The sequence below is a fragment of the Zea mays genome, chromosome 2 (assembly GCF_902167145.1).
Source record: "Zea mays cultivar B73 chromosome 2, Zm-B73-REFERENCE-NAM-5.0, whole genome shotgun sequence".
In the NCBI taxonomy this organism is placed as follows: domain Eukaryota; kingdom Viridiplantae; phylum Streptophyta; class Magnoliopsida; order Poales; family Poaceae; genus Zea; species Zea mays.
This window is the reverse complement of record NC_050097.1, coordinates 187568033-187579381: the sequence shown is the minus strand read 5'-3', so window position 1 is coordinate 187579381 and position 11349 is coordinate 187568033.

Here is an 11349-nt window from a genome sequence, read left to right as displayed (position 1 = left end):
GCTAAGCCTTCTCAATCTTTCTTGTTGCTTAACAAATATACTTTAACTTATATAATTGGCTCAACTCAAAATTTTAAACTTTTCATCCTCTTTTCACATCTTCTTGAATTTTGTTCATGGGGTTTACTTAGGGTTTTGAATTAGGGTTGCACATTCTTTTCTTTCAAAAGTCTCAATTGTTTTGGTCATGACACTTTTAAGTATATACTTGGTGAATTCTTCCTCACTTAAATGGTTTTGATGTTCATGCTTACTTTGGTTCACATAAAATAATGGTTCTTGGTTTGGCTTTTTAAGAGAAACCCTAGGTGACACTGGGGTGTCACAGAAACAAGCACCCTGGGTACCCAAACACAAGTCTTTGGACTTTTGTGTTTTCCCCAACATATTTGGTAACTACTTTGCCTGATTTATTAGTGAGCACATAAGATGCATCAAAAGTCTTAAATGAAATGTTATGCTCATTTGATGCATTTACAATTTTCCTTTTAGGCCTTTTGATATGAGTTGAATGCCTAGAGCTAGAAGCCAAATTATTATACATAAAAGCATGATGAGAAACATTATGAGGTTTTCTAGCATGGATTTTCCTAATTTCATGCTCAGGATAGTTCTCAGGATATAAAATGTAACCCTCTCGATCCTGAACCATGGGAGCCTTACCCTTAACAAAATTAGACAGTTTGTTCTTGGGGGCATTAAGCTTGTGTTGCTTTGGCTCCCTTGTTGGAAGCCAATGCCATCCTTAATGCAGGGCGTCTCCCATTATAAAGCATGCCAGGAGCAAACTTAAAATTTTCATTTTCTAATTCATGCTCGGCAATTTTAGCATTTAATGTAGCTATGTAATCATTTTGTTCTTTAATCATAGCAATTTGATCATTCATAGCATCAACATTCACATCTCTACATCTAGTGCAAATGGTAACATGCTCGACAATATGTATAGATGGTTTGCAAACATTCAATTCTTCAATCTTAGCAATTAAACTAGCATTCTCATCTTTAAGACAGGAAATTGAATCATTGCAAATGTTAAGCTCTTTAGATAAATTTTCACATTTTTCTACCTCTAGAGCATAAGCATTTTTCAATTTGACAAATTTCTTATTTTCCTTAATGAGCAAGTCCTCTTGGCATTCCAAGAGATCATCCTTCTCGTTAATGGATTTTATCAATTCATTTATTTTCTTCTTTTGATCTTTAGTAAGGTTAGCAAAAAGAGAAGTTAAATCATCATTATCATCACTAGAGCTACCCTCATCATCGGATGTAGTGTATTTAGGGGTATCTCTAGAATGTACAGTCTTCTTGCCGTCCTTAGCCATTAGACATTTGTGGCCGATGTTGGGGAAGAGAAGCCCTTTGTTGATGGCGATGTTGGCGGCGTCCTCGTCGGAGGAGGAGCCGGTGGAGCTCTCGTCGGAGTCCCATTCCCGTCCCATGTGCGCCTCGCCACCCTTCTTCTTGTAATATTTTTTCTTCTCCATCATTTTCTTTCCCTTCTTGTCGTCGTCCCCGTCACTGTAACTTGTATATGAACATTTAGCAATAAAGTGACCAGACTTACCACACCAGTAGCAAACCCTCTTGGAACGGGGTTTGTAGTCCTTCCCCTTCCTTTGCTTGAGGATTTGTCGGAAGCTCTTGATGATTAGAGCCATCTCCTCATTGTCGAGCTTGGAGGCGTTAATTAGGAGTCTACTTGGTGTAGACTCGTCTTTCTTCTCTTCCGTTGCTTTGAATGCAACGGGTTGCACCTCGGGTGTGGAGGTGGCGCCTTGCTCCAAGTTGACAATGTGTTTGGAGTCTTTGATCATAAGTTCAAAGCTCACAAACTTGCCAATAACCTCCTCGGGAGACATTTGTTTGTATCTAGAATCTCTACGAATTAATTTAACTTGAGTAGGATTACAAAAACAAGAGATCTTAGAATAACCTTGATCATTTCATGGTCATCCCATTTGGTGTTCCCGAGGTTGCACACTTGGTTGACCATCGTCTTGAGCCGGTTGTACATTGCTTGTGGTTCCTCTCCTTTGCTGAGGATGAATCGATCGAGTTCTCCCTCAATCGTCTCACGCTTGGTGATCTTTGTCACCTTGTCCCTTCGTGCGTTGTCTTGAGGACATCCTAAATTTCTTTAGCATTTTTTAACCCTCGCACCTTATTTGGGCGTTAAGTATAGAAGTTGCTTGGGAGTTAAAATGCCTAATTTGGGCGGCCTCATCCGAATCGTAGTCCTCGTCACCCACCTGTGGTGCCTGCGCTCCAAACTCAACAATATCCCAAATGCTTTCGTGGAGTGAGGTTAGATGATGCCTCATTTTATCACTCCACATACAATAATCTTCACCATCAAAATATGGTAGTTTGCCTAGGGGTACAGAAAGTAAAGAGCGTGTTTGGGAATATGAGGGTAGCATAGAGGTATCTTACTATACTTCTTACGCTATTGGCGTTTCGATGTAGTAGACTCGATGCCGGATGTGGAATGTGATGAAGAGTCGGTCTCGTAGTAGATCATTGTCTTCATTTTCTTCTTCTTCTTGTCACCCTTCCTATGTGACTTGATGGAGGAAGCGGATTCCTCCTTGTACTTGTCGCCGGACTCTCTTGATAGAGTCTGTTCATTCTTCCTTCCCAAGCCATCGGCCTTGTCGCCGGTGACTATCTCCCTCTTGGAGTGATCTCCCGACATCACTTCGAGTTGTTACATTCTTAATGAAGCATCAGGCTCTGATACCAATTGAAAGTCACCTAGAGGGGGGGTGAATAGGTGAAACCTAAAATTTACAAACTTTAAACACGCACTAAGGTTGGGGTTAGCGTTAGAATTAAATCGGAGTATGGAAGATAGTTCTCCTTGCTTAGAGTTGCTCAATCAATGCGGATAACGTTTGAGAGCAAACTCAAATCAATATGAGCAAGGGAACTTCTAGAGAGAGGAGAGAGGGAAAAAAATCAAGTGAAGATCAATAGGTGAACATAGTGATTTGTTTATCGAGGTTCGGTTCCAAAGAATCTAGTCCCTGTTGACGAGGCCACAAAGGCTGGGTCTATTCCAACCCTTTCCCTCTCTCAATCGGTCACACAGACTGGTCGAGGCTTCTCCTTAATCACTTGGGTCACTAAGACACCGCAAGGATCACCACACACATAGGTGTCTCTTGCTAGCTTTACAAAGAACTTAGAGAATAAGAATGAGAAGGAGAAAGCAATCCAAGCAACAAGAGCAATAAAAGAACACAAAACACCCTCTCTCAAGTCACTAAGCAATTGAGTTGATTTGGAGGCTTAGAGTGTAGTCGTTTGCTCTTGTATTGAATGTGAAGTTCAGAAATCTTGGATAGCTTGAATAGTGGTGGTTGGGGGGTATTTATAGCCCCAACCACTATTCCAGCCGTTGCTGTCGATGGCGCACCGGACATGGCACTGTTCAGTGTCCGGTGTGTGCCATGTTAGCTACCAGTTGGGGTTTGGAGTGGTTGACCATTGAGGTCCTTTGTCTTCTAGCTGCACTGGACAGTCTGGTGGCACACCGAACATGCCCGGTGCGTCCTGACATCGCTGCTCTGACTTTTGACCGAGCATTGTTCACTTTTGCAGTCGATCGTTGCGCGCAGGTGATGGCTGCTCCGTTGGCTCACCGGACACTGTCCGGTGCACACTGGACAGTCCGGTGAATTATAGCGGAGTGCCCCTCAGAAAACTCGAGAGTGGCCAGTTCGTTGGTGCCTTGACCTGGGCACCGGACAGTGTCCGGTGCGCCACTGGCAGCACCATTGCTAGTCTTTGCTCCAAACTTGGTTCAGTCCCCAACTGAATTTCTTTCTAGGTTTATGTTGAACTTTATGCACCTGAGATAATTGACAACTAGGCTGTTGGGGGCATGCTTCATCGCCGAAGGACCTCCAAGCGAAAACACCTTCGGCAAGTTGACACATAAGCAGATAGAGCACGAAGATACAAGCCAAAGCTATGATCCAGGTAGCTTCGGCATAGCGATATGCCTTGAGACAAAGAGCTGCACCGACTTAAAGAGGAAAAGACCGATCAGTCCACGATAGTTCGTGTCATGTTTATAGTTATTTATCGAGGGCATGAATGGCAGCGTCCCAAGCCTATAAATAGATGGACAGTAACCCCGTACTGTTCGGGCTGGCCTGTATTGACTCGCACGTATTTCTCAAGCTCTTTGCCTTCTGTCGAGCTGAAGGTATAAAATGTAACTTAACATTGTTCATATTTATTCATAATAATAAACAATGTTTTTATAATATTATATGACTATTCATATTACTTTCCATGTTTCATATTCCTTAATTTCAATTATTATTCACACTGTGACGATGAAGGTACCTCCTTCATGACTTTCGTCTGAAGACTATTATGTCCTAAGGGAGATAATGGATCGAAGGACTAAGGGCTTTAATCATTAATGTTTTGTGTTGCCTTGTTCTTGATTCATAGAAGTTGAGAACAAGCCTCCAACATTGGCGCCCACCTCCGGTGAACTCACTTCCACTGTTGAGATGATGGCTTCATTCAACAACCAAGCTGTAGCACCTTCAGTTACGAAGCTGGTGCTCCCGATCACAGGCGGTTCAAGTTCAGAGCCGGCTAACAAGAAGTAGAAGAAGGAAGCGCATAGAAGGGTGCAACATGTTGGGGTGCAAGGACCCTTCATCAAGTCCAAGTGGTCTCACATCCCAATCACCTTCTCCTAGGAGGACCTTCAGCTCAAAGATTACCCTCACAATGATGCTATGGTCATATCTTGTGTCATCAATGGATTCTGGTCCACAATATTCTGGTTGACACATGCAGTGTAGCTATGAATCATCTATGCCCCTTAGTCATGTTCTGGTAATTAATGACAATTATTTGTGGACTAACGGTTCTTGGAGAAATAAGAATGTAGGGTTGGACCACATAGAACAGAAAATCTTGGAGATTTATAAGCATTGGTTGTGGATCAAGTGAAGGCAAAGGTATAACATAGATTTTGTTTTTGCCTGTCTCCAGGAGTTTAGAGAAGATATTTGACTGGATTAGTAGGCTAGATAGCCGTACTATTAAGAGGGGTCAATGACTATGATCTGTGTAAAACTTAGTGCCTCATAGAGCATCTAGTGATTGCATTTGCATGAGGACTAACAACACTTCCAATTTCAAGAGTTAAAAATCTTTTCAAAAGCGTGTTTGAAAATTGCTAAGTCTTGGGATAGGCAGACCATCCGAGCCATGTGGGCGGACCGTCCATGATCCTCCAGTGGGGTCCGAAGTATGTTTACTTCGGACTGGTCCTGTTCATTTGTACTGGGAACCGTCTGGGCCTTGGGGCCGGACCGTCCGCAGCCCTGACCAAAGAAGGTTGCTCTCGGCACAGTCTCTGAATTATTGTGCGGACTGTCCGGCCTTGTTGGGCGAACTGTCCACAGGTGCCAAATTGGTTTGGACAGGGACTGTGTGGTTTTTGGGATTTGTACTACGGACTGTCCTGAGGATAAGCCCGGACAGTACTGACTCCCACGTCACGGACCGTCCGGCCTTGTAGGGCGGACGGTCCGCATGTGTTAACTCCTCTTGGTCAGAGCTCTGGTGCTCCAAGTTGCCAGGCTGCGGACGGTCCGACCAAGGTGGGCGGACAGTCTGGACCTCACTTTTCTGACAGCTCTGACAGATTTCAAACGGGAAAAATAGCCATTATGTGTACGGTGGACCGTCCGGCCTTAGGGCGCGGACCGTCCGCGTGTGCGCAGAATGTGTGCTGTTTGCACATAACGGTTGGATTTATGTGGTGTGCTATAAATAGAAGGGGAGCTCGTGTGTGAGGGCTCTCTTAGCCATTCCTTGCACACATTGAGCTCATTTGTGATCCTCCAACTCATTCTCTCACACTCCTTACTTGAGATTGCATTCTAGTGAGAGATTGAGTGTTCCTAGTGCTTTTGCATCCATTGGTGATTCTTGAGGCACTAGGTGGTACACCGAGCAAGCGTCATCGGCTTGTTACTCTTGGAGGTTGCCGCCTCCTAGACGGCTCGGGTGTTGTCTCCATCGAGCTCTCCAAGAAGATTATGGAGGAGCCGCGGTGTTGATTGTGAGGGGTTCACGCCTACCTTGCCGGAGCGACAAAGGTGACATTAGTGGAATCGAGGTATTGAGAGATTTCTTGTCCACTTGGCTCAAAGATCATGCCGTGTCTTGATAGAGGAGCAAGTGAGAGCTTGAAATCCACCTCAACGTGGATTAGGGGTGATCGGCAAATCACCGATACCACAGGATAAAATCCGGTGTCTTTCTTTTCTTGCATTACTTATTGCCATGCAAGTGATAAGTATTTTGCATATTGTTCTTCGAGTATACAATCACCATAGTTGATTCTCATAGATTGTTTACTTGTTGTCACTAGAGAATTTATATCTCTTGTCATATTGATTAAATTTCTCTAGTGTTTTTGATTTTAGTCAAAACCGTCTATTCACCCCCCTAGCCGGTGTTCTAGATCCTACAAGTGGTATCAAAGCCAAGGACTCCATTGTTTGTGGATCTAATCACCCCGGAGTGGGACAAAATGGCTAGTAACAACAATGTGCACATTGGGAAGCCACCGCATTTTGATGGAAATAACTACGACTATTGGAAAATAAGAATGTCAATGCATCTTAGAGCAATGGGTGGAAAAATTTGGCCAATTGTCAAGGATGGATTTGTTGTGTTGAAACAAGATGAACCATCGGCTAGTGATAATGAAAACATTCTTACAAATGATCAAGCCATGAATGTATTCTATGATACTCTTGATATAAATGAGTTCAATCGTATCAAGAATCTCATAACCGCTCATGAGATTTGGATTAAGCTAATGGAAATTCATGAAGGAACTACAATTGTGAAGAGTGCCAAGTTATATGTGTGCAAAGGAAAATTTGAGCAATTCATTATGAAAGAAGATGAAAATGTATCCGATATGTTCAACCGGTTAAATGAGATAGTGAATGAACTCAAGGGACTTGGTTTTAATGTACTGGATGTGGATTTCACTCGTAAGTTCCTTAGATCTCTTTCGGATAAGTATGAGACCATTGTGACCATGTTAGTAAGAAGTGATCTATCTACAACTTCTCCAACCGAAGTATTGGGGGAAATTCTTACTTAAGATATATTCAAGAAATCTCAAGCCGATGCTATAAGTTTGGCAAAGAAAGTAAAGAATGAATCAATCGGTCTCAAAGCTAAAGCTTCTAAGGCAATTGAAAAAGAAGAGAGTGATGATGAAGAAAATGAAAGTGAGAGTGATGGAGATATGGCTCTATTTGTAAAGAAATTCAACAAATTCATGAAGATGAAGAGAGGTCAACCTAGAAGAGGCCAAACATCAAGAAGAAATGCTTTCAATGATAGAAAAATGTTTTGAGTGTGGGGAACCCGGTCACATTGCCATGAATTGCCCTAACAAGACGAAGGGAAAAGATGGAGATGATAAGAAGAAGAAGAAATTCTACAACAAGAAGAAAGATGGGAAAGCCTACCTAGTTTAATGGGATTCGGATGATAGCTCGGATGATGATGATGATGACACCTCATCGAATCTTAATGCCAAAATTGCCATCAAGGAAGCTCCTTCACTTTTCTCATTCCCTCATTGTCTCATGGCAAAGGGAGATGCTAAGAATGTTAGGTGAGGCCGATGACTACATGCACAAAGAAAAAGAAAAATTTAAGACCTTGAAGGAATTGTATAAAAACCTCCAAGTGTCTTTTGAGGAGCTCAAGACCTCTCACAACGATCTAAAAGAGAATTGTGAGAAGCTTGCGGAAGCTCAAAACTCATCTATTGTGCATGAAGTTGTGGTGGTCACCGAGGATGTTGGAGTCACTTGTGACTTACTTGATACACTACAGGAAACTGGTTAAAGAACGTGGGTGAAAAACCATCGAACTTAATGTAATAGGCCGTCGAACTTACCATAAGAACGTGGGTTTACCGACGAATATAGCTGACAGCGACTTTTGGACAAACTTTAAAAAATAAGTTCGACGACCCCCACGTTCTTAAGGTTAAGAACGTGGGTACCGTCGAACTTAAATGTAAGAACGTGGGTACCGTCGAACTTAAGGTTAAGAACATGGGTTTTTAAGTTCGACGGGGGCCGTCGAATTTTTTCCCATAAGTTCGACGGCACCCACGTTCTTACATTTAAGTTCGACGAGGCCACGTGGCCGTCGAACTTATGGGTCCTGCGTGGGTCGGCGAGGGCTGCCCGTTAAGTTCGACGATACCCATGTTCTTAACCTTAAGAACTCTTTTCCAGAAAAAAATAAAAAATATAGAAATGAAAAATTAGACACACATAATATCACATGCAACACAGAATATCACATGCAACACAGAATATCACATACAATACAGATTTCAAACACATGGATATATGTTCATATCACAAATTCACATAAGTTCACAAATTCACATAATTAAGTCCAAATACATAAGTTCACAAATTCACATAAGTTCACATCCATAGTTCACATTTGTAGTTCACAAGTTCAAATACACAAGTTCAAACATTAGCTCCATCGCTCTCGATCAGGACATCGGATTGTTGTTCGTAGCTCCACCACTAGAATTGAGACATCTGTCCGCAAAGTTATCGTGAGGGGGAGGAGTCACTTGATGAGAGCCAGAATCCTACAAAATAAACCAAAATTCTCATAAATATAGGTAAATAGCAAGTCATATGTGCAAACTAAGTACACAAAGGAAAATTATAAAGAGATAATTACATGCTCGTGGAACCATTCAACGAAACATGGACCTCCATTCATCCCTTTCATACGTAGATTATCTAGTTCCTTTGGTGTAGGTTTGTGGCCAGCTAAATATATGGAATCAAACATTTCAAAGTATGGATCAAGTTCCTCCATGTTTGTGTACAAGTAGAGCATGGTGAAATTACGCTCTCTTATGTCAACATAATGTGCAGTAGAAGCCCCGACCCCTTTCCCCTTCCATACAAAAACACTAAGGTCGGTCGAAGGACCTTCTTCTTTAGTATGATACCGTGTTGACTGAGCATTCACGTTGTTAGTGTGTGATAAATACTGACTTGAGAAGATTGTGATCTCTTTAGCTGCAAAGGCCTCTGCGATACACCCCTTAACCCTTGCTTTGTTTCACACAGTAGCTCTAAGTTTTTTCAATTCTCTTTCTTGACTATACATCCATCGGAACTGCACTGGTCCTCCTACCAATGCTTCATAAGGTAAGTGCACTAGCAAATGTTGCATCACATTCATAAATCCAGGCGGAAATACTTTTCCATCTTGCATACAAGCACCGCGATTTGTTTCTCAAATTGAATCATCAATTTCTTTGAGATATGCTTAGCACATATATGTCTATATATGTAACTAAGTTCAGCAATCATCTTCCACAAAGGAGGCTTCAAATAGCCACGGAACATTACCGGCATAAGTCTTTCCATCAAAATATGGTAATCGTGAGCCTTCAAACCATTTAATTTATTAGTGTCGAGGTTAACAGTACGTTTTATGTTAGCTGCATAGCGGTCTGGAAACTTCAACATTTTCAACCATTGAAATACTTCTTTTCGCTCTTCCGGCTTTAGACAGTATGGAGCTCGTGGTGTACTCTCCTTTCCATTAGGATTTAATTTGACCTCAAGGCTAGGGCGATCGCAAAGATTAGCTAAATCTTTCCTAGCATTGATGTTGTCTTTTGTTTTACCCTTAATGTTTAGACACATGCTTATGATGCTTTCAGCAACATTGCGCTCTTGGTGCATCAAATCTATGTTGTGTGGTAAAATCAATACCTTCGCATACGGAAGTTCCCAGAGAAAAGAAATATGAGTCCAGTTGTGATCTTGACCATAGCCTTCAAACTCATGACCTTCTGCAGCCCTTTGAAGGGCACGATGTTGTATCAGGATATCTTCACCCATTAAACGTTTTGGTGGACCATCTTTAACTTTTATGCCTCTTCTAAATGACTTCATATCATTTCGAAACGGGTGATTGGATGGAAGAAACCGTCGATGACAATCAAAGAATGAGACCTTTTTACCATGCTCCAATCGATATGCTTGTGTGTCCCCCATGCATATGGGACAACACAGTCGACTGTGGACACACCAGCCAGACCAAATACCATAAGCAGGCAAATCATGAATTGACCACAAATATACAGCACGTAAGGTAAATTCATGTTTTAGATGACCATCATAAGCCTTTACCCCTACCCATAGCTCTTTGAACTCTTCAATCAACGGTTGCATGAATACATTGATCTTCTTTCCAGGATGTTTAGGCCCTGGAATAATAAGGGCAAGAAATATGAACCCTTCTTTCATGCATTTGTTGGGAGGGGGGTTGTAGGGCATGATGAAAACCGGCCAACAAGAGTATGAAGTTGAACTGTTGTCATAAGGAGGGAAACCATCAGTGGACAAGCCTAGACGAACACTCCTAGCGTCTCTTGCAAATTCTGGGTCAAAACGATCCAGAGCCTTCCAAGCATCGCCATCTGATGGATGCATCATAATGTCTGGATCTTGGCTCTCACGGTCTCCTTCCTTATGCCACAACATTAGCTTCGCAGTTTCTGGGGTTAAAAACAGACGTTTAAGCCTTTGGGTGATGGGCATATATCGAAGTTGTTTAACTGCCACTTTTGTAGCAAAAGTAGCTCCATCCTCTTTTAGTACCTCCGCATATCTTGATTTACCGCATATCTGACAATGGGTGGCCGCTTCATATTCCTTCCAGAACAACATGTAATTATCTTCGCACACATCAATCTTCTTATACTTCATCCCAAGATCGGACACGATCTTTTTAGACTGGTATAAGTCTTTTGGCATCTTATGGTTCGATGGGATGAGATCAATAATCAGATTGATTATATCGTTATAGCAGTTATTCGAGAAGTTATAGTTTGCCTTCATTGCCATAAGACGTGTAACCACCTGCAACACAATCATAGTGGTGTCATCATGCACTTTTTCCTCTGACGCGTGAAGAAGCTTATAAAACTCCTGCACTTCCTCTGGTGTACCCTGTTCCGAGGCCAATGTTGGATACTCTCTACTAATATCAGCCACCAAGTCATCCATCCGATCCTCCTCATCATCATCAATTCTTTCTGACTCTGTGATATTCTGCTCTACTTCTCCATGTGAGCGCCACACAAGATAGTTAGGCATAAACCCATTCTTGCAAAGGTGATGCTCCAGTTCTTCGATCTTTCTCACATACTTAAAATTCCGACACTTGGTACACGGACACTTCACCACATGAGGTCCACCGGAAAATGCGAGATCC